Raw genomic sequence first — 19,959 nt, 5'->3', positions numbered from 1 at the left:
ATAGGATATAGGCAATACATGCATCCAGAGTGGAATTAATATTCTTTTTAAAAAATGATTGAATACAGAAGTAGGAAGGTTATAGGCAGGGGAGAGTTAAAGTTAACTCAAGGAATTTCCACTTGAGTGCTTGGGAAGGTAATAATGACACTTAGCAAAGTGAAATAAGGAAGAGAGAAACAAGATTGGTGGATGAGGTTGATGGGTGGATGATGAATTCAGATATGTGCATGTTGAGTTTGAGGCATCTGTGGGAAATGTGTACAAACTGATCTGTTTACTGTCATTTGAATAAACTGGTTTGATACTCAGCAGAGATATCAGGGATAAAAAAGATAGATCTTGAAGCTGTGGGAGGAACTAAGATGTGGAGAAGATATGGAATGAGAAAAGGAGGCAGCAAAAGGTTTCACCTCAACATGCCTATAAGACTGGACAGTAAAAATGAAAATAAAAGGACACTAAGTAGATGTGGTCGGAATGCAGAAGAATAGGAGCATTGTCTTACAAGCAGGAGATGGAGGTAGCCATGTATGCTGACAGCTGTCAAGAAGTCAAACAAAAGGAAAACCAAAATAAGTCACTGGATTTATTAATTAGAAGGTCATCTCTAAGGAAAATAAATCCAATAAGATAGTGTGGTTAGAAGCTGGATTGCAAGTTATTAAACAGTGAATGTGAGGTGAGAAAATGGAGGCAACCAATGCAGATTACAAATGAGCAGTTGAAGGAAACAGAAAGATGGGATTGTAACTTGAAAAAGAAGTAGGGATGAGGAACAGTTTTATAGCATAGAAGATTTGCATGACTGTTAACAAAGGGAAAGGAATCAATAGAGATAATCAAGGTAGAGATGAGTGATGAGATGAAGTGCCAGAAAGACAAGAAGAGATGGAACAAGAAATTAGCAAAAAAGCTGTTCTTGGAATGTGGAAAGAAAAATTCTTTCAAGATAGGAGGAAAGAGAAAAGGATAGGTAGAGATAGAAAATAGAAAATGGAATTAAGGCAATTTTCAGGAGTTCATGGTGGATGGCCTCAATCTTCCCTGTAAAATAGGGGGCAACTCCATCTCCTAAGCTATAGATGCTTTCTTAGATTAAAAGGCTTACAGTATTTAAAATGTAAATGCCCTTATTGTTATTTGCATTTTGACAATGTGTGGTAAAATTTATATTTTTTCACAACCTTACTAAATTCTGCTTAAATATGGTTTTTAAAGTTTTTTTTTAAAGCTTAGTTTGGCAACTTTTGGCCCTTTATTAAACAGTCATATTAGGAAGTGGTTTTATATTTAATCTTATGTATGATGGTTGCTATGGAAACTATCTAATGCAAACTTTATTTTATAAAACGCCCAGCTAAGCTATTGATCAGGTGGAAGAGAGCATCAAATCATTTTACTCAAGGAGAAGAAAAAAGAAACATTAGAGAGGTTATTAGGTGAAGAGAAACCTATGGCTGGGAAAAAATACAATCATGATTTTTATATATACAAATGTTGGGCATAGATAGTTGGGGCTTTATATTTCTGATTTAAACAAGCAAATGTGTTGGAATAGTGAGTTCTCAGAGAGTCAAGCAGGGAAAATGACATGAGGCCTTAGGAGACAGAGAGCAGTAATAGATAAAACTAAGCTCACAGAAGTGAAGGAAAGACTAGGACTGGGTCATTCAGTCCAAGTGAAATTAGAGCAGAACAATGCCTGGGTTTCAAAATCAAATAGAGCAACTACATAGAAAAGAAGCAGAGAGAAGTGGCAGAGCTGAAAATAAATCTTATTTAACTGGAACATAGTTAATGTAAATCTCACATATCCTTAGGCCTTTTATACTCTCACTAGTGGCCTGTTGCACAAAATTCATGCACATTAAAAGGGAATTAATTAGAAGAAATATTTTAATATAAAATGTATATGAAATCTCCCTCCTGTCAGAGTCTGGAGTGCACCACAGGACCTACAGTCAAGTCTCCGCCCACCACCCACATGCACTTGGAAAACACAGGAGACCCAGACCTGGCTGGCCCCACCCCTGTCAAGCCCCTCCAGGTGGGGGGTGGAGCCTCAGATCCCCTGACCTGGTGCCAGGGCAGGGGGTGAGGCCTGAGGTCCTGAGTCAAGCCCCACTGGGTGAGGGGTACGGCCTGAGGTACCCTGTCAAGCCCAGCCCCCCCCCCACAGTGTCACATCAGGGCTGAACGGGGATGCATACAGGCAGTGTCATGTCCCTAGCCGAGGATGCAGGCAGGAAGCTTCACCTCAGCACTGGGCAGGGATGCACACAGGCAGCGCGATGTCAGCATTGGGGGTGGAAGTCCCCGCCCACAAACTGGTTGTGAATGGGACACCATAATGGACATTAGCATATTACCTCTTTATATGTATAGATGATAAGGAGATATTAAGTAGAAATAAGGTTACATAATAATATTGGGTTTTATACCAGAATGTAGTTAAGGTATATCAGAGGCAGCTAAATTCCTATACTTTTCTATTCTAGTTCTTGGTGATGGTAGGGTGTTTGTGGAACAGGTTGGCCATAGTTAGGGAATTGAATTTCCATCTCTCCATGTCCTTGTAACATAATTTCTCCAAGATTGTAAAGAAATTAATGAAAACTCAATGTCTTAGTATAGACCAAGAGGGAAAATATTGTAAGAAAAGGGACTTATCAGTTATATCAGCATAGAAACACAACAGTCAATAGTCACAGTGGCAAATGTCCAAGGACATCACAGTAATTTTCCCCATACATAACTCCCCTTGTATTAAACCCATGCTAACCATGCAAACTTGTTTCACTGGTGTTCTATCATTCAATTATTTGCACATTGTAAAGGTCATATACAAAAAGTATTAAGAATAAAATAAAAATTTACTAAGACCTAGAAAAAAACATAGCTAATATTTTGGTTAATTTCCTTTTAATTTTATGTTTTTTGGAGCTATATAACTTTAAATGGAGATATATTTGTCCAAATATACAGAAATATATGTTTAAGGTATACACAAATATTCTGAAATTAGAACAATACTATATAAATCTATATTGCGGTATTTTTTATTTATTATTCTATGAAGAACTTTTCCAAAAAGCCTTAAATACCTTTTGAGAACATGATTTTAAAGGTTCCTTAGGAGCACATAGCATGAAAACATAATTTATTTAAGTAATTTCTTATTATTGGAAAACTGACTTTCAGGTTTCATTTTTGGACATTCTTTTTTAAAATTAAATTTATTGGGGTGACATTGGTTGATAGGATCATATAAGTTTCAAGTGTACATTTCTATGACACATAATCTGTATATTGTATTGTGCTCCCACCACCCAAAGTCAAATCATTTTCCTTTACCATATATTTATCCCCCTTTACCCTTCACTAGAAGATGTGCAGCATATATACTATGGCATACTACTCAGCCATAAGAAAAGTTGAAATACTGCCATTTGTGACAGAATGGATGGACCTTGAGAATATTATGCTAAGTGAAATAAGTCAGAAAAAGCCAAGAACCATGATTTCACTCTTATGTAGGATAAAAGTGACACTCATAGACACTATTAGATTTTTACTTTTAGAAATCTTTGATTAATACCTTTGTTCTTAAATCTTAGTGTATATTTATGGGAATATAATTTTAGAACATTGCTTTGTTTTGTTTTTGACTTTGCCTTAATCTTTTTTTCTTTATTGACTAAGGTATTACATATGTGTCCTTATTCCCCTATTGCCCCTCATGCCCCCCTCATGCCCTCACCCCCCCTGGTGTCTGTGTCCATTGGTTAGGCTTATATGCATGCATACAAGTCCTTTGGTTGATATCTCCCCCTTACACCCACCTTCCCCTACCTACCATCTGAGGTTTGACGGTCTAATCGATGCTTCTCTGTCTCTGGATCTGTTTTTGTTCATCAGCTTACATTGTTCATTATATTCTATAAATGAGTGAGATCATGTGATATTGATCTTTCTCTGACTGGCTTATTTAGCTTAGCATAATGCTCTCCAGTTCCATTTATGCTGTTGCAAAAGGTAAGAATTCCTTCTTTTTTACTGCAGCATAGTATTCCATTGTGTATATGTACCACAGTTTTTTAATCCACTCATCTGCAGATGGGCACTTAGGCTGTTTCCAAATCTTAGCTATGGTGAATTGTGCCTCTATGAACATAGGGGTGCATATATCCTTTCTGATTGGTGTTTCTAGTTTCTTGGGATATATTCCTAGAAGTCTGATCACTGGGTCCAATGGGAGTTCCATTTTTAGTTTTTTGAGGAAACTCCATACTGTTCTCCACAGTGGCTGCACCAGTCTGCATTCCCACCAGCAGTGCACGAGGGTTCCTTTTTCTCCACATCCTTGCCAGCACTTGTTTGTTGATTTGTTGATGATAGATATTCTGACAGGTGTGAGATGGTACTGCATTGTTGTTTTCATTTGCATCTTTTGGATGATTAGTGACTTTGAGCATGTTTTCATATGTCTCTTGGCCTTCCTTATGTCTTCTTTTGAAAAGTATCTATTCAGTTCCATTGCCCATTTTTTGATTGGGTTGTTTATCTTCCTTTTGTTAAGTTGTATAAGTTCCCTCTAAATGTTGGAGATTAAATACTTATCAGTGATAACATGCACAAATATGTTCTCCCATGCAGTGGGCTTTTTTGTTGTTTTGTTGATGGTTTCAATTTTGCTGTGCAAAAGCATTTTATTTTGATGTAGTCCCATTTGTTTATTTTCTCTTTAGTTTCCATTGCCCTAGGAACTGTATCAGTGAATAAATTGTTTCAGTATATATCTGAGATTTTGCTGCCTTTAGATTTCTCTAGTACTTTTATGGTTTCCCGTCTTACGTTTAAGTCCTTTATCCATTTTGAGTTTGTTTTTGTGTATGGTGTAAGTTGGTGGTCTAGTTTCATTTTTTTTTTTTGCATGTATCTGTCCAATTTTCCCAATACCATTTATTGAAGAGACTGTCTTGACTCCATTGTATGTTCTTGCCTCCTTTGTCAAATATTAATTGAGCATAGTAGTTTGGATCGATTTCTGGGTTCTCTATTCTATTCCATTGATCTATATGTCTGTTCTTGTGCCAGTACCAGGCTGTTTTAAGAACAGTAGCTTTGTAATACAGCGTGAAATCTGGTATTGAGATCCCACCTACTTTGTTCTTTTTTCTCAGGATTGCTTCAGCTATTAGGGGTCCTTTTTTTATTCCAGATGAATTTTTGGAGAGTTGGTTCTAGGTCTGTGAAATATGCTTTTGGTATTTTAATGGGGATTGCATTGAATCTATAGATTGCTTTGGGTAGTATGGACATTTTAATGATGTTGATTCTACCAATCCATGAACACGGTATATTCTTCCATCTGTTTATGTCTTCCTCTATCTCTTTTTTCAGTGTCCTGAAGTTTTTCACATATAGGTCTTTTACCTCCTTAGTTAAGTTTATTCCCAGGTATCTTAATTTTTTTGGTGTGATGGTAAATGGGATTGCTTTTTTAGTCTCTTTTTCTGTAAGTTCACTATTGGTGTATAGAAATGCCATAGATTTCTTGGTGTTAATTTTGTATCTTGCTACATTGCCGAATTCATTTATTAAGTCTAATAATTTTTATGGAGTCTTAGAACATTGTTTATGTACATTGTTAAGGTTTTTGATGGCTATTGTCAGACTGCCTTAAAGGATACATTTTATGAAGTATAGGGTTTAGATTAGATTATGTAAACTTTAAGACTTTTAATTAATAGGGACAAATTTCCTTCCAGAAATATTTTAAAACTTTCTACTCCAAACCAGTATGTGAAATCTATTTTATCCCCCACTTATATCAGCAGTGAATACCAACATGCTTTTACATATTTGCAAGTATTAAGAGTAAAATAAAAGTTGGTGTCAATTTAATTAATGTTTTAGATAAGCTTGGGCATTTTTACATGTTTATATTATATTTATCTTGTGAGTGTTTTAGTAATATCTTTGTCCAAATTCCTTTTGAGGTGTTCATTTTTGACTTATTGTTTACCAGAAATCCTATTATATATAAAAAATGTTAACCCTTTATGTATAATGTATGTAATTTTTTTTTCCTGGCACCCATTTGTCTTTCAATTTAGGTTTTAAATATATACATTTATTGATTTTTTAAAAAGAGGAAGGAAGAGATAGAGAAAGGGAAGAGAGATGGAAATATTAATGAGAGAGAAACATCAACATCAATTGGCTGCCTCCTGCAAGCCCTGCACTGGGAATCAAGCCAGAAAACCAGTCATGTGCCCTGAACAGGAGTCCAACCAGCAAACTCATGGTACATGGGTTGAGGCTCAACCACTGAGCCATGACTGCCAGGCAATTTATGGGGTTTAATGCATAAAAGTTTATCATTTTTATCAAGTATATGAATCATTCCCTTTATATTTTATATTTTTTAAATATTTTCTTATTTATACTGACTGTTATTTTTACCTATTTTTCTACTTGTTTTTTATTTGTTTGTTGTTGTTGTTAATCCTTACCCAAGGATATTTTTTCATTGATTTTTTTAGAGTGTAAGGGAGGCGGAGAGACAGAGAGAGAGAAACATCATTGTGAGAGAGACACATCTATTGATTGCCTCCCACATTAGCCCTGACCAGGGCTGGGATGGAGCCTGCAACTGAGGCACATGCCTTTGGCTAGAATCGATCCCAGGACCCTTCAGTCTTCAGGCCAATGCTCTATTCACTGAGCCAAACCAGCTAGGATTATTTTCCTACTTTTTATTATTTTATTTATGATATTAATATTTTCTATATCTGCTATGCATATGGACACATATATTTGCAAGAACTTTTTTCCCATTTTATACTAAATTTATTAGGGTGATATTGATTAACTTGATCATATGTTTCAGGTGTGGGTTGCTATGTTACATGAACTTACCACCCTAAGTCAAATATTCTACTGTCACCATATTTTAGGAACCACTTTATTCCCCTCCCCCTTCCTTCTGGCAACCACCAAACTGGTGTTTGTGTTCACGAGTTTCAGTTTTATACCCCACACTAGAGGCCCGATGCATGAAGATTCGTGAAAGAATGGGCCTTCCTTCCCCTGGCTGCCAGCACCACCTTTGCTCCGGCCTGAGCCACCTTTGTGCCTTCCCATGCTGCCCAGAGGCCCGGAGCAGCTGGGGCGGGGTGGAATGCCTGCGTCATTGCCATGGCAATGATGCAAGTGTCCCACCCCACCCCCAGCTGCTTGGTGCCTGTGTATGCAAATTAACCTGCCATCTTTGTTGGGTTAATTTGCATACTTACTCCTGATTGGCTGGTGGGTGTCATGAAGGTATGGTCAATTTGCATCTTACTATTTTATTAGTGTAGATATGAGTGAAACCTTACTGATTTATTTCACTTAGCATAATATTCTCAAGGTCCATCCATGTTGTAGCAAATGGCAGTATTTCATCTTTTCTTATGGCTGAGTAGTATTCCATTGTTTATACATACCACATCTTCTTTATCTAGTCCTCTATCACAGGACACTTGTTGTTTCCATGTCTTGCCCACCATGAATAATGCTGCAATGAACATAGGGGGTACATATATCTTTCCAAATATATGATTTCTAGCTTTTCGGGTAAACTAGTATTCCCAGGAGAGGGATTGCTTGGCCTTATGGTAGCTCTATTCTTAATTTTTTTTGTGGAATAGCCAGACTACTTTCCATAGTGGTTGAATCAGCCTATATCCCACCAGCAGTGAATGAGGGTTCCCTTTTTCCACATCCTCTCCAACACTAGTTTTTGCTTGTCTTGTTGATAATGGCCACTCTAACAGGTGTGAGGTGGTATCTCATTGTAGTTTTGATTTGCATTTCCCTAAATGCTAGTGAGGTTGAACATCTTTTTATTTATTTATTGGCTGTTAATATGTCTTCTTGGGAGAGTTGTATTTTCAGATCATCTGCCTACATTTTGATAGGGTTGTTTGGTGTTGAGTTTTATGAGTTCCTTATATATTTTGGAAATTAAACTTTTGTCAGAGCTGCTGTTTGCAAATATCTCCCATCTGGTTGGCTGCCTCTTTGTTTTGTTGTCAGTTTCTTTTGCTGAGCAGAAGCATTTTAGTTTGATATAATCCCATTCATTTATTTTTGCCTTTACTACCCTTGTCTTTGGGGTCAAGTTCATAAAATATTCTCTATGACCAAGGTCCTTAAGTTTGGTATCTATATTTTCTTCTATATAACTTATTGTTTTGGGTCTTATATTTAGGTCTTTGATTTCTTTTGAATTAATTTTTGTCACATGGGAAAAAAGACTGTAATCCAGTTTCATTCTGTTGCATGTGGCTTTCCAGTTTTCCTAGCACCATTTATTGAAGAGACTATCTTTACTCCACTGTGTGTTTCTGGTTCCTTTGTCAAAAATTATCTGTCCATATACATGTGGTTTTATAGCTGGGCTTCTATTCTGTTCCACTGATCTGTGTGTTGGTTTCTCTGCCAATATGCTATTTGATAATTGTAGCTCTGTAGTATAATTTGAAGTCAGGTAGCATGATACCTCAAGTTTTATACTTTTTTTCAGGATTGATTTGGCTATTTAGGGTCTTTTGTGGTTTCATGCAAATCTGCTGATTTCTCATTCTATTTCTTTAAAAAATGACATTGGGATTTTGTTGGGGATTGTATTAAATCTGTATATTGCTTTAGGTAATATGGCTATTTTAACTATGTTGATTCTTCCAATCCATGAATATGGGATATTTTTCCATTTTGTTATGTCTTTTACAATCTCTTTTATAATGCTTTGTAATTTTTTTAGTATATAGGTCTTTCACATTCTTTAAGTTTATTTCTAGGTATTTTATTCTTTTGGTTGCAATTGCAAAAGGAATTGTCCATCAGGCCATTGGGTTAGCTCTTTGTCAAGTGATAGTGCTTTAAGTCAGCAACTATAATTTCCACTTTAAAATAATAGGTTTTGTAATTAGTGGAAATCTCTCCAAAGTGTGGGCTGTTGATTTAGGAGTTTGGAGGGGGTACTAACTTTTGCTGAATCTTCAACAAGAGCTGAGCCAGGGTCAGAGTATCAGATTCTACCTCAAACAATAAGCCTTACCAAGCAACATTTCTATTTTACTAATCATAACAATTAATAGGACTATTTGAGGACTTACTACTATGTGCAAGGAATTCTTTTCAGAGCTTCACATGCAATATTTCCTTTATTCCTCTATGGAACCCTGTGAGAGGGAGTTACCACTTTTGTATCCACTTTAAATATGAGGAAACATGTTGATGTTTCTCTCTCATTAATATTTCCATCTCTCTTCCCTTCCCATATTTAGTCTATATGACATTCCTAAAGGCACATATCTACTAAGTCAGAATTTGATAGTAATGGCTTTGACAATGCAAAATTTCTGGTCTTTTTAAAAATAATATAGGGAGGGAAATTTTCCCTTTGCTCTTCTGAGCTTTTGGCATTAATAAGGCAGATTAACAAGAGAAAAAAAGCAAAATTTTATTAACATGTATACCTCATGAATACATGGAAGATATCCAGGGGGGGAATGAGTAGCTCAAATAGGTTGCTTAGAATTTTGTTGTCAACCCATCTTCATTCAATTAAAGGCAAAAAAGAAAGATGTGTGTATTGGGTAGGGAAGTTATGGGGAGAGTACCAGAAAAAGCATTGTAAACAAGGCCAAGATTTGTTACTTAGATTTAGTTAGTGCCTTTACCAATTTTTCTTCTCATGATTTAGTCATCCTTTCCTTTCTTGGAGAGAGAGAGAGAGAGAGACACCCTTACAACAAAAATTTCTGTCAAAAATGTAAATTTCCCTTAGAAAAGGGTAATTTTTACTCTGTCTTCAGAACTTTTCCTGTGTCTACTGTTTCTCAAAATAATCAGCTTAAAGTATTCCTAATGCCAAAGACATATTTTAAGGGTGGCACATTCTACCTTTCAATAACAATTAATACTTTGATGTTCTGATTATATAAATCAATATTTATGCTATTACTCAATATACCAACCTTGAGAGTTGTTCTTGTACTTGAAATTTAATAATATATTTTTAAGCCTGGCATTGTGAGACTAAACCATGGATCATGGTGAATTTAGAAAGGGTGATGCATCTTGACCTGTCTGGGAAACTAGATGGCATTCCCTGACACAATCCCAGTCTGTACATTGATTAGACATCTTTTTAGGGGAACTTCTACAAACAGTGATCATTAGTGTTTATGATCATTACATGGGTACCCTATAATATTCTTACTCAGAAGAGAAATATTGTTATATTTATTGTATTATCCTTTGCAAAAAAAAAAATACAATGCATATTCTAAAATTAGTGCTGTAATAATGGCTGAAGCCAAACAGGCTTTCTGATTAACCTTCAATAGAAGACTCACTGATGAGGACAACCTTATTTGATTTAAATTAGTTTTTATTAAAATACCTCTTGAACATAGTGTAGAGGGATATTTGTGCCATACAACTGAGAATCCTAAAAGCCTCTGTTCTTTACTGATTGCCCTAAAATTTTCTGTTGTTAGTCATCTTCTATGCAAGTCAGTGCAAGTGGCATCTCCAAGCTCATATCTGATATTCCAACAGAGCTCAGAAAAAGATTTTTGCCCAAACTTGCATTTTACTTTTCTCATAGCTACTCAAGACATCAAAGTATTTCTGATAAATTTTCAAGCACACACATTCATTGCTTTGAAGTTAAAACGTTAATTTTGATGTAAACGTCAGACAAGTTGAATTAGCACATTTATTTCCTCCCTATCAAGTTTTGCCCTTCATTTGTTCATTCTGCCCAGACAAGCAGAAGAGACTCACTCACTATTTACAAAAGATAATAACCTGGCAGGGACAACTCACTTGCTATACTGGGTCCCTGAGGTGTCAGTGATACATTGTGCTAATCTTCTTCGGGTTCATTGTCCTTTATATGAGACTCTTGGAGAGTCATTGCTTATCTCACTGAAATGTCTCCAAATCACTCTTGCAGTGTGGATAAGAACATAGAATTTGGTATCAGAGAGATGTGTATTCTAATCTCTGCTATATCATAATTGTATATTGCAGACGTCTTTTACCTCTTAAATCCTTAGTTTCCTTACCTGTCAGATAGAAATAATGATAGGTTCTATAGCATGTGATATTAAGTGATTATCATAGCACTTGGCAAGCAGTGCATAGTCAAAATTATTAGATAGTAATACTGTAAAATTTTCCCCTTCCAATGCAACTTAGGATAAAGCATACACTAATAAGTAATAGTTGCTCAATTAGTGTCAGTAATTCTCCATAAAAGAGCAATGAGACCAAGAGAAAGGCAATTTTAAAAAGACCCTAGAAATGTGCCCCCCCCCCCGCTCAAAAGAAATGTGCTACCACAGAAGAAAAAGTTAGTGCTCCAATAGTTAAATTTCAGACATTGTGGCACTAAGACTGTTTAAACATTTTTGGACAACTGAAGAATTGCAAGATACCCCAGAGATTACAGATACATCATTGTTTCTCAAAATGTGGTCTATGAATCACTTTCATCAGACTTGTCTAGGGAACTTGTAAAAAATTCAAATTCCTAAGATGCTTGTCATTCCAAACCTACTGCTATTAACAGAATTTCTGCAGGTTAAGACACAGGGTTATATATTCTCAAAAAAGTATTTCAGGTAGATTCTTTTGCACTAAGGTCTAAGAACCACTGAAGAGTTCAGCTGTGTACTATACATATAAGAAAGATTAGTATAGAACCTTGTGGTGGGAGAAGCAAGTGATTGTCTCCAATTCTAATTAGTATAGCAATAATAGTGACATATTTTGCAGAGCTCTAAACTGTAATAAAGAGTGGGGGAAGGGGTGGGAACCCAGGGGAAGTCATAATAGAATATTCTGTTCACTAGTATCTGAGGTAGTTCCAACCTCATAGGGATAATTCTTTTTCAGTTGCCAGATGAATCAGACCCTTCATTCCAGTGGACTGTACCTGGCTTGTCTCCTTCCAAAAAATACTCAGAGAATGTTCAGTCAACTCTACTTTCTGCCTACCATCTCTCCTGTTGTTTGGTTTATTTAGCTACTCAGTGCCTCTTCCTTGAAAGTATTTTGACCTTCCCTTGTTGAGCCATGGCTTAGGCCAAGTACAGGATGGGGCAAAAGTAGGTATACAGTTATTTGTATGGAAAATAGTACAATAATCCTATATAATAAAAGGCTAATATGTAAATTGTCCCCTTGACCGGGAGTTCAACCAGGAGTTCGACCAAGGGGTGGGGCCAGCCAGACAACCACCCGTGGGCCCTCCCCCCCAGCCAGGCCCCCCAATTGTCCCCCCACCAACTCCCCCACCCTGATGGGGGCTCCTCCCCCACCAACTCCCCCACCCTGATGGGGGCAGGGCCATCCCACCAACTTCCCTCGTCTCCTAACCCTGGCCGGACCCCACCCGTGCATGAATTCATGCACCGTGCCTCTAGTTAATAAAGAATGATAGAAGAATAAACTCTATTTCACAGACTCACAACTGTAAACCTACTTTTGCCTCATTCTGTACAGACCCAGCACTATCTTGTAGGATCTCCTGAGGCTTTATTTTTCTTTCTTCCTCTTTTTTCATCACTGTCACCATAGACAACATTCCTGGTTGCTGCCTCTCTTGATCTCTTTGAAAGATATGAGATTTTATTTTTTCTACATGTTTGCAACCATAAAACAGTCAAGTAGAGTCCTACAACTCTCCCTTGGCATATACATGGTTTCTCTCAAGTTTCTCCCCATTGATCTCAGAAAGGTTAGAAATAACAACCCCCTGGAGTTACTGCTTTCAATTCTTCACACTGGGTTTTGAAGGTTGTCTTCTTAGGAAGGTGTTTGGGTAAAGAAAATTACCCTAATCATTGACATAGCATTACTAGATAGTACCCCTTACTTTTTTATTCATGTGTGCACCCAGCTTAGGGTAATAATTCAAAGATGGTAAACTACCACTACCCATGATTGCTACTAGGCCTACAACTACTTCAATTATAATACCACCATCACCACAGCTATAACTGGTTAACATTTATTGAGTGCTTACATCAGGGGTCCTCAAACTTTTTAAACAGGGGGCCAGTTCACTGTCCCTCAGACCGTTGGAGGGCCAGACTATAGTTTAAAAAAAACTATGAAAAAATTCCTATGCACACTGCACATATCTTATTTTGAAGTAAAAAAACAAAATGGCAAAAACACCTGCATGTGGCCCGCAGGCCGTAGTTTGAGGACGCCTGGCTTACATTGTGCCTGGTGCTGTTCTTTACCTATAGTACAGCATTTAATCCTAACAACAACAATATAAGTTACGTGTTATCATTATTACCATTATTTTAAATGAGGAAACAAATATAGAAGAGTTAGATTACTTGTCAAAATTCATACATCTGATAAGTAATTAATCTGGGTTTTGAATCCAAGCAGTGCACCTAGATTTCTACTTTTAATTAATGCTGTCTTTTAGGGAGGAGGAAATAATTTTTCACCTCTAGGTAGGCCTGGTCCATGTATATAGTCTTTCAGAAAATATTCATGGTGCCTGATAGCTTTTGGTTATAGCCTCCATCAAGTGGTGAGCAGTTTTATATTATTGATTTTATTGTTGGTCCATAAAATTTTTAGAATATTTTTCCTAGATAAGAAATATGGCACAAGGGTTTTTCAGTAACATTTTTATATTTGAAAACTGAGGCTTGGAGAGCTAAGAACAAAGTCAGACTACTGTAAGCCAAGCCTTTAGTATTCTATTGTGAAACTAGAGGTTAGTGTAGAATGGATGAAGCAGCAAGGTCTTACTGTAGGAATGATAAGTTTCCAGTAATAGAATTATTTTCTATTTAGTAACCCAGCAGACACAAATACATTACAATACATATGTATGTTGCAATAGCAATTAACTTCCTGTCATCCATCTTGAATTATTAATTCTATTTATCATTTCAAGATAGTTATTCGATGTTTGAAGATGCAACTTATAAGACATTGATCTGTGTCTTAACAACACCTCATTTTGTATTAAGTACTGTTTTTCATAGCCAAATGTTGACTTTTGTTTTATCCAAGCCAACTAATCAGGATAAAAATTATTGGAAAGGAAAAACAAAAAATGTTTAAGAACCCAGCTGAAAATTGAAATCCATATCTATTTTCAAAATAAAATGAAAATAATGGAACCAGCCAGGAATAGGTGTCTTGTGAAAACTGTATTTTGTAGTCCAGCCTCGGCAGATTTTCCCACCTTACACACTCTGCCCTCAATATCTGCTCATCTCATTATAGGCTATGACAACATGAGCAACAAGGAAGGATCAAGAAGGTTCAGAAAAGGAAGCATGACAATTTCTCACATAACCAGAGAAGAGAAGGGAATGATGTTAATTCATCTTCACCTATGATGTTGGCCTTCAAATCATTCCAGCAGGAACTTAATTGCAAGACATGACAAATATAAGAGATTTGTAAAACTTATTTAGGATATAACTGTAGAAAGTAAAAGGGCAATTTTTTTTTCTGCTTCATAGGATTACAAGTGCCCCTGATACGGAAGAAATAGTGGCTGAATCAGAAATTAAATAGGATGTTGTCAGACAAAAGATATTACAGGTGGCCCAGGAGCTCTCAACAGAAGAGAGCCATTATCAGTTCCATAGAGCCATTACTACAGGAATATATGAAGACTCTCTCATTTCAACACTTTATCAAAACACAGTCACTTATCAGTATGGGTGAAATTAATTAAAAATTGTATTTACAATAGAAGACAATGGGAAAGAAAGTAAGACACACTCTTCTAAGGCTCAGGATAAACAGTTTGGTAATTGGAGACTGAAAATCACACCTGTTGATTACCTTCTGGAAGTGGATGATTTAACTGGAAAGTTGATGAAGCTGTGTATTAACAGTGTGAGGAGTGTGGACATTGACACCACCTTTGAAGTGAGCCAATTTTAGGTCATATTTATGATAAGTTTTCATTCATTGGCAATACTGGACCTCATGAGGTTTCTAAGAGGCTATATACCTTGAAACAAAGTTTGGCCAAAGTGGGGAATGCTTGTTATGACTTGAAAGTCAGTTGTTCAGAAATTCCAAAACATATGCTGACAGATGTGTTTTCAGTTAAAACAAAGGATTGATCGAGAAGAATGCATTTCTTAGAATAACATTACTCAGTTATTATTCTCCTAAGAGAGACTGTTTGTAAGACCATCATTTAGTATTTTATTTGACTTTATTGTAGCTTTTACATAGAAAAATTTCAGTCTTACTTGTTTTAAATTATATACAAGCTGTACATAAAGTTATTGAAACAAATCATTTTCTACACATTACTCATGAAATTCTGCATACAAATGTTTGTATATACACCTATTTGAAATTTTGCTGGCTAAATTTCATCACTTATCTTTGTAATGTGAACACACTTCAGGGTACACTTTCTTCCAAACCTGTCTTAATTGAGTTAGGGTGATATTTTTAGTGGTAATAATAATTAGTGGAAGCCATTTATAATTTAAGTTGATGATTTTTTTATATATAGAAAATACTTCTTAGTTATACATTTGGACTTGAGTTTTTTGTTTTAAGTTTATTAGTAATATTGTTCCAAACTTTCAGAGTAGGCTTACTCAATAGACCAGAATAAAAAATTACTAACTTATCAATATACTTTAATTTTATGTGGCATTATGGTAAAAATTTATAGTATATTCTGGCTAATTTTGGCCATTTTGAATTCAGATGAAACAGCTTTCCAGAAAAATCAACAAATACCCAAATATTAGTTTCCAGATTTAACTTTTGTCCTTTGTTACTGAAAGTCTGATAGAGAATTGGAGTTAATATTGTAATATTTTCACTTGTGTTCAAGTTGAATTACATACTTAGACATACAACTGAAACACTTTTATTAGTGATTATTTAGCAACTTTTGTATTGTCTATTATATTAACATTAGACATGTTTGGAGGCTTTCCTATTCTATCATCTCTAAGAAATTACATTTAAGTAATTATAATAAAGTTTTGAAATTTTTGAAAACTAAGTTAATCAAACCATTATAGTTGTCCAGTTGTGTTCATTGAGAGTATAAAAAGTTGCCAAAGAAATTTATCCTGTATAATTCAGCAATAAGACAATTGCCAACACAGTTGAGAATAGCAATGGTAGTCTCTAGTTATATTCAGAATTGGAATTTGCCTACTGAAATTAGTTATAGATTATTCCCTATGATGTCAAACTGACTTGAACATGACACTATTGACTGACAACCATACATTCCCGTTTGTTTTGTGGGTTTTGAGAATCTAGGTATTGGATTTTATTTTTGGAAAGATTAGCTGCTGCTCTGTTTGTAAGGACTGATTCTTTGAAAGTATAATTTTCTCAAAATAAATACCTAAAGGAAAATAAAACATAGGCATGCCTAATAAACTAAAAAAAACACTGTGTATTGTAAGAAACAACGTTGCATTTAATCAGTAGAAGTAACTTCCTGATACGAATATGTATGCTTCAAGTCGATATGATTTAACTTGGAGTATTATTTGACTGAGTGGTACTGATAGTAAGACCTAAAATATATATGAATTGAAAATTCAGAAAATCACAAATTGTCTTATAGTCTCAATATGAGAACATGACTAGGGAGACCACAGAATCATTTATTCATGTTGGCCTTACGAAAGAAAGCAATCTAATATTTTCATAACATTGATGCATCCTATATAATAAAGAGCTAATATGCTAATTAGACCAAACAGCAGAATGACCATCCAGATGACCTTCTGGATGAAGCCAGGGTTGCAAGGGCCGAGACAGCTGTGACTGTGAAGGTCAAGCCCCTTGCACAAATATTGTGCATCGGGCCTCTAGTATAGAAATATGATGTTAACTTGAGAGTAGATTGACAGAGGATAGAGATGAAGAACCAAGAAGGTTTTGTTTTTTTTTCATTTATGATGTGTATGACTGAAGATATTTATACTTCAGAGTTCAGTAGAATTGGTAAAAAGCTTATGCATCCAGCTAACTCAAGAAGAATATCAGGTACTAAATTGCAGTAGTTGATCTTACATAAAATTTTTAGAAACACTATCAAACTTTCTGTTCAGTTCACTCAAATTTATTTCAGAAAGTGTTTACTTACCAGTACATTACTACCCTAGGAGAAAAACAGTATGAATAACCAATAGTGCCTGCCCTTATGCAGTTTATGATCTAGTGGAAAAATAAACAAACAAAATTATCATATAGTGTGATGACTGCCAAGAGAGGTACAACTGTAAAGGAGGTAATCTAATTTTGAATTTGAAGTATGAGTAAGATTTAGTCACGTAAAAGAAGGAGATGATTCCTAACAGAAGCAATGGTATGTTATATGGGTGAAAGAGCAAAAAAAAATAGAAAATTCAGTGTGGTTAGAACATAGGTTAAGAGGCAGAAAGAGAAAGCTAGACAAGAATGCAGGGGCCAAATCATGATGGCTAGTGAACCATATAACAGAGTTTGGACTTTAACTTAAAGGAACAGTCTGCAAACTTTTTGGTCTCAGGACCCTGTTATATTCTTAAAAATTATGGAGGGCTCCAAAGAGCTTCAGTTTATCTGTCATATCTGTTAATACTTAAAATATTATAAATTAAAATGTGCAAATATTAAAAACTAGTGGCCCGGTGCACAAAATTTGTGCACAGGGGTGGTGTCCTTCAGCCCGGCCTGCACCCTCTCCAATCTGGGACCCTTTGGGGGATGTCCAACTGCCAGGGGTGATCAGTCTGGCAGGCAGAAGCAGTTAGGGGAAATCAGGCAAGCAGGCAGGCAAGCGGTTGGGAGCCAGCAGTCCTGGATTGTGAGAGGGATGTCCAACTGCCCGTTTAGGCCCAATCCATCAAGGGGTCCCAAATTGGAGAAGGTGCAAGCTGGGCTGAGGGACACACACACCCTCATGCACAAATTTCACGCACCAGGCCTCTATTAATTAATAAATGATAATACAAGAATAGACTCTGTGTTTCGCATAATCACAACTGTAAACCTACTTTTGCTCAGCCCTGTATAGTCTCAGAATTAAAATAACCAGAGTAAGAGCTGAATTTTTGATAGAATGGACTGGATCTTTTGGCATATTCTGAATAGAGCCTTAATTTGCCAAGCTTACAATAATTTTTTAAAGAACTTGAATTTTTTAAGAAGAACTGGGTTTACTGAGAGGCAAATACTCTAAATTTCAGCTAATTATAATAATCCTTTTACCTACGCCATTGGAAAAAATTCTTAACTGCCTATATTTATAACAAAACCTTTTTTTAAAAATCCTCAACCAAGGATATATTTTTATTGATTTTAGAGAGGAAGGGGACATCAATATCAGAGAGAAATATTGATTGTTTGCCTCCCATATGTGTCCCGACTGAGGATTAAACCTGCAACCTAGGTATGTGCCTTGACTGGGAATCAAACCCACAACCTTTGGTGTATGGGCTGATGCTCCAACCAACTGAGCAACCCGGCCAAAGCACAAAACCTTTTTTTAAGGCACACCCATCAACCTAAGGCACAACATTAATAACATAGATTCACAAGGTTGTTTCTTTTACTTTTGTAAACACACTTGCACACAACACTTGGTCATATGCTGAACTTTTTTATTCCCTTTTACTTAGTTAAAAAGGCTGTCAGTTCAGGATTGAAGCAGGGGTTATTATTATTATTACTAGAGGCCCGGTGCATGAAATTCATGCACGGGGGGGGGGAGTGTCCCTCAGCCCAGCCTGCACCCTCTTCAATCTGGGACCCCTTGAGGGATGTCTGACTGCCTGGGAAGTCAGACATCACACTCACAATCCAGGACTGCAGGCTCCCAACTGCTCGCCTGCCTGACTACCTGATTGCCCCTAACTGCTTCTGCCTGCCAGCCTGATCACCCCCTTACCACTGCCCTGCCAGCCTGATCGATGCCTAACTGCTCCCCTGCCAGCCCAATTGCCCCTAACTGCCCTCCCCTGCAAGCCTGGTTTCCCCTAACTGTCCTGGCCTGCAGGCCTGGTCACCCCCAACTGCCCTCCCCTGCTAGCCTGGTCACCCCTAACTTCCCTCTCTTGCCAGCCTGGTCACCCCAAACTGCCCTCCCCTGCAGGCTTGGTTCCCCCCAACTGCCCTCCCCTGCTGGCCTTGTTGACCCCAACTGCCCTGGACCAGGCCAGCAGGGGAGGGCAGTTAGGGGCAATCAGGCTGGCAGGGGAGCAGTTAGGCGTCGATCAGGCTGGAAGGGGAATGATTAGGGGGTGATCAGACTGGCAGGCAGAAGCGGTTAGGGGCAATCAGGCAGGCAGGCAGGCGAGCAGTTGGGAGCCAACAGTCCCAGATTGTGAGAGGGATGTCTGACTGCCTGTTTAGGCCCGAACCCTCGAGGGGTCCCAGAATGGAGAGGGTGCAGGCTGGGCTGAGGGACAAGGGACAAACACCCCTCCCCTGTGCACAAATTTCGTGCACCGAGACTATTATATATATATATCTACTCTTTTATTAGTGTATACTAATACTCTTATATTAGTATATATATATATATATATATATATATATATATTAATAAAAGAGAAAGATGCAAATTGACTGTACCTTCACAATGCCCACCAGCCAATCAGAAGTGAGTATCCAAATTAACCCAACAAAGATGGCAGGTTAATTTGCATACACAGGCACCCAGTGGCTGGGGTGGGATGCTTGAATCATTGCCATGACAACAGCGCAGGTGTTCTGCACCACCTCAGCTGCTCAGGGCCTCTGGGCAGAGTGGGAAGGTGGGGCCAGAGCAGAAAGAGGCAGCTCCAGGGCCGGAGCGGAAAGAGGTGGCTCCGGCTCAGGGACCAGAGTGGAAAGGCGGTGCTGGCAGCCAGGGAAAGAAGG

At 37.2% G+C, this 19,959-nt stretch overlaps 1 pseudogene across 1 annotated transcript; it reads left to right on the top strand.

The window, feature by feature from the left end:
• The first annotated feature begins 14,342 nt into the window (after positions 1-14,342).
• On the top strand, positions 14,343-15,210 carry LOC307096396 (translin-associated protein X-like; annotated as a pseudogene). The gene has a single exon. The product of its transcript is annotated as a translin-associated protein X-like (transcript).
• The last annotated feature ends 4,749 nt before the right edge of the window (positions 15,211-19,959 follow it).

Source organism: Cnephaeus nilssonii (genome assembly GCF_951640355.1).
Source record: "Cnephaeus nilssonii genome assembly, chromosome: X".
Taxonomy (NCBI): domain Eukaryota; kingdom Metazoa; phylum Chordata; class Mammalia; order Chiroptera; family Vespertilionidae; genus Cnephaeus; species Cnephaeus nilssonii.
This window is presented reverse-complemented; position numbering and strand designations above follow the sequence as displayed.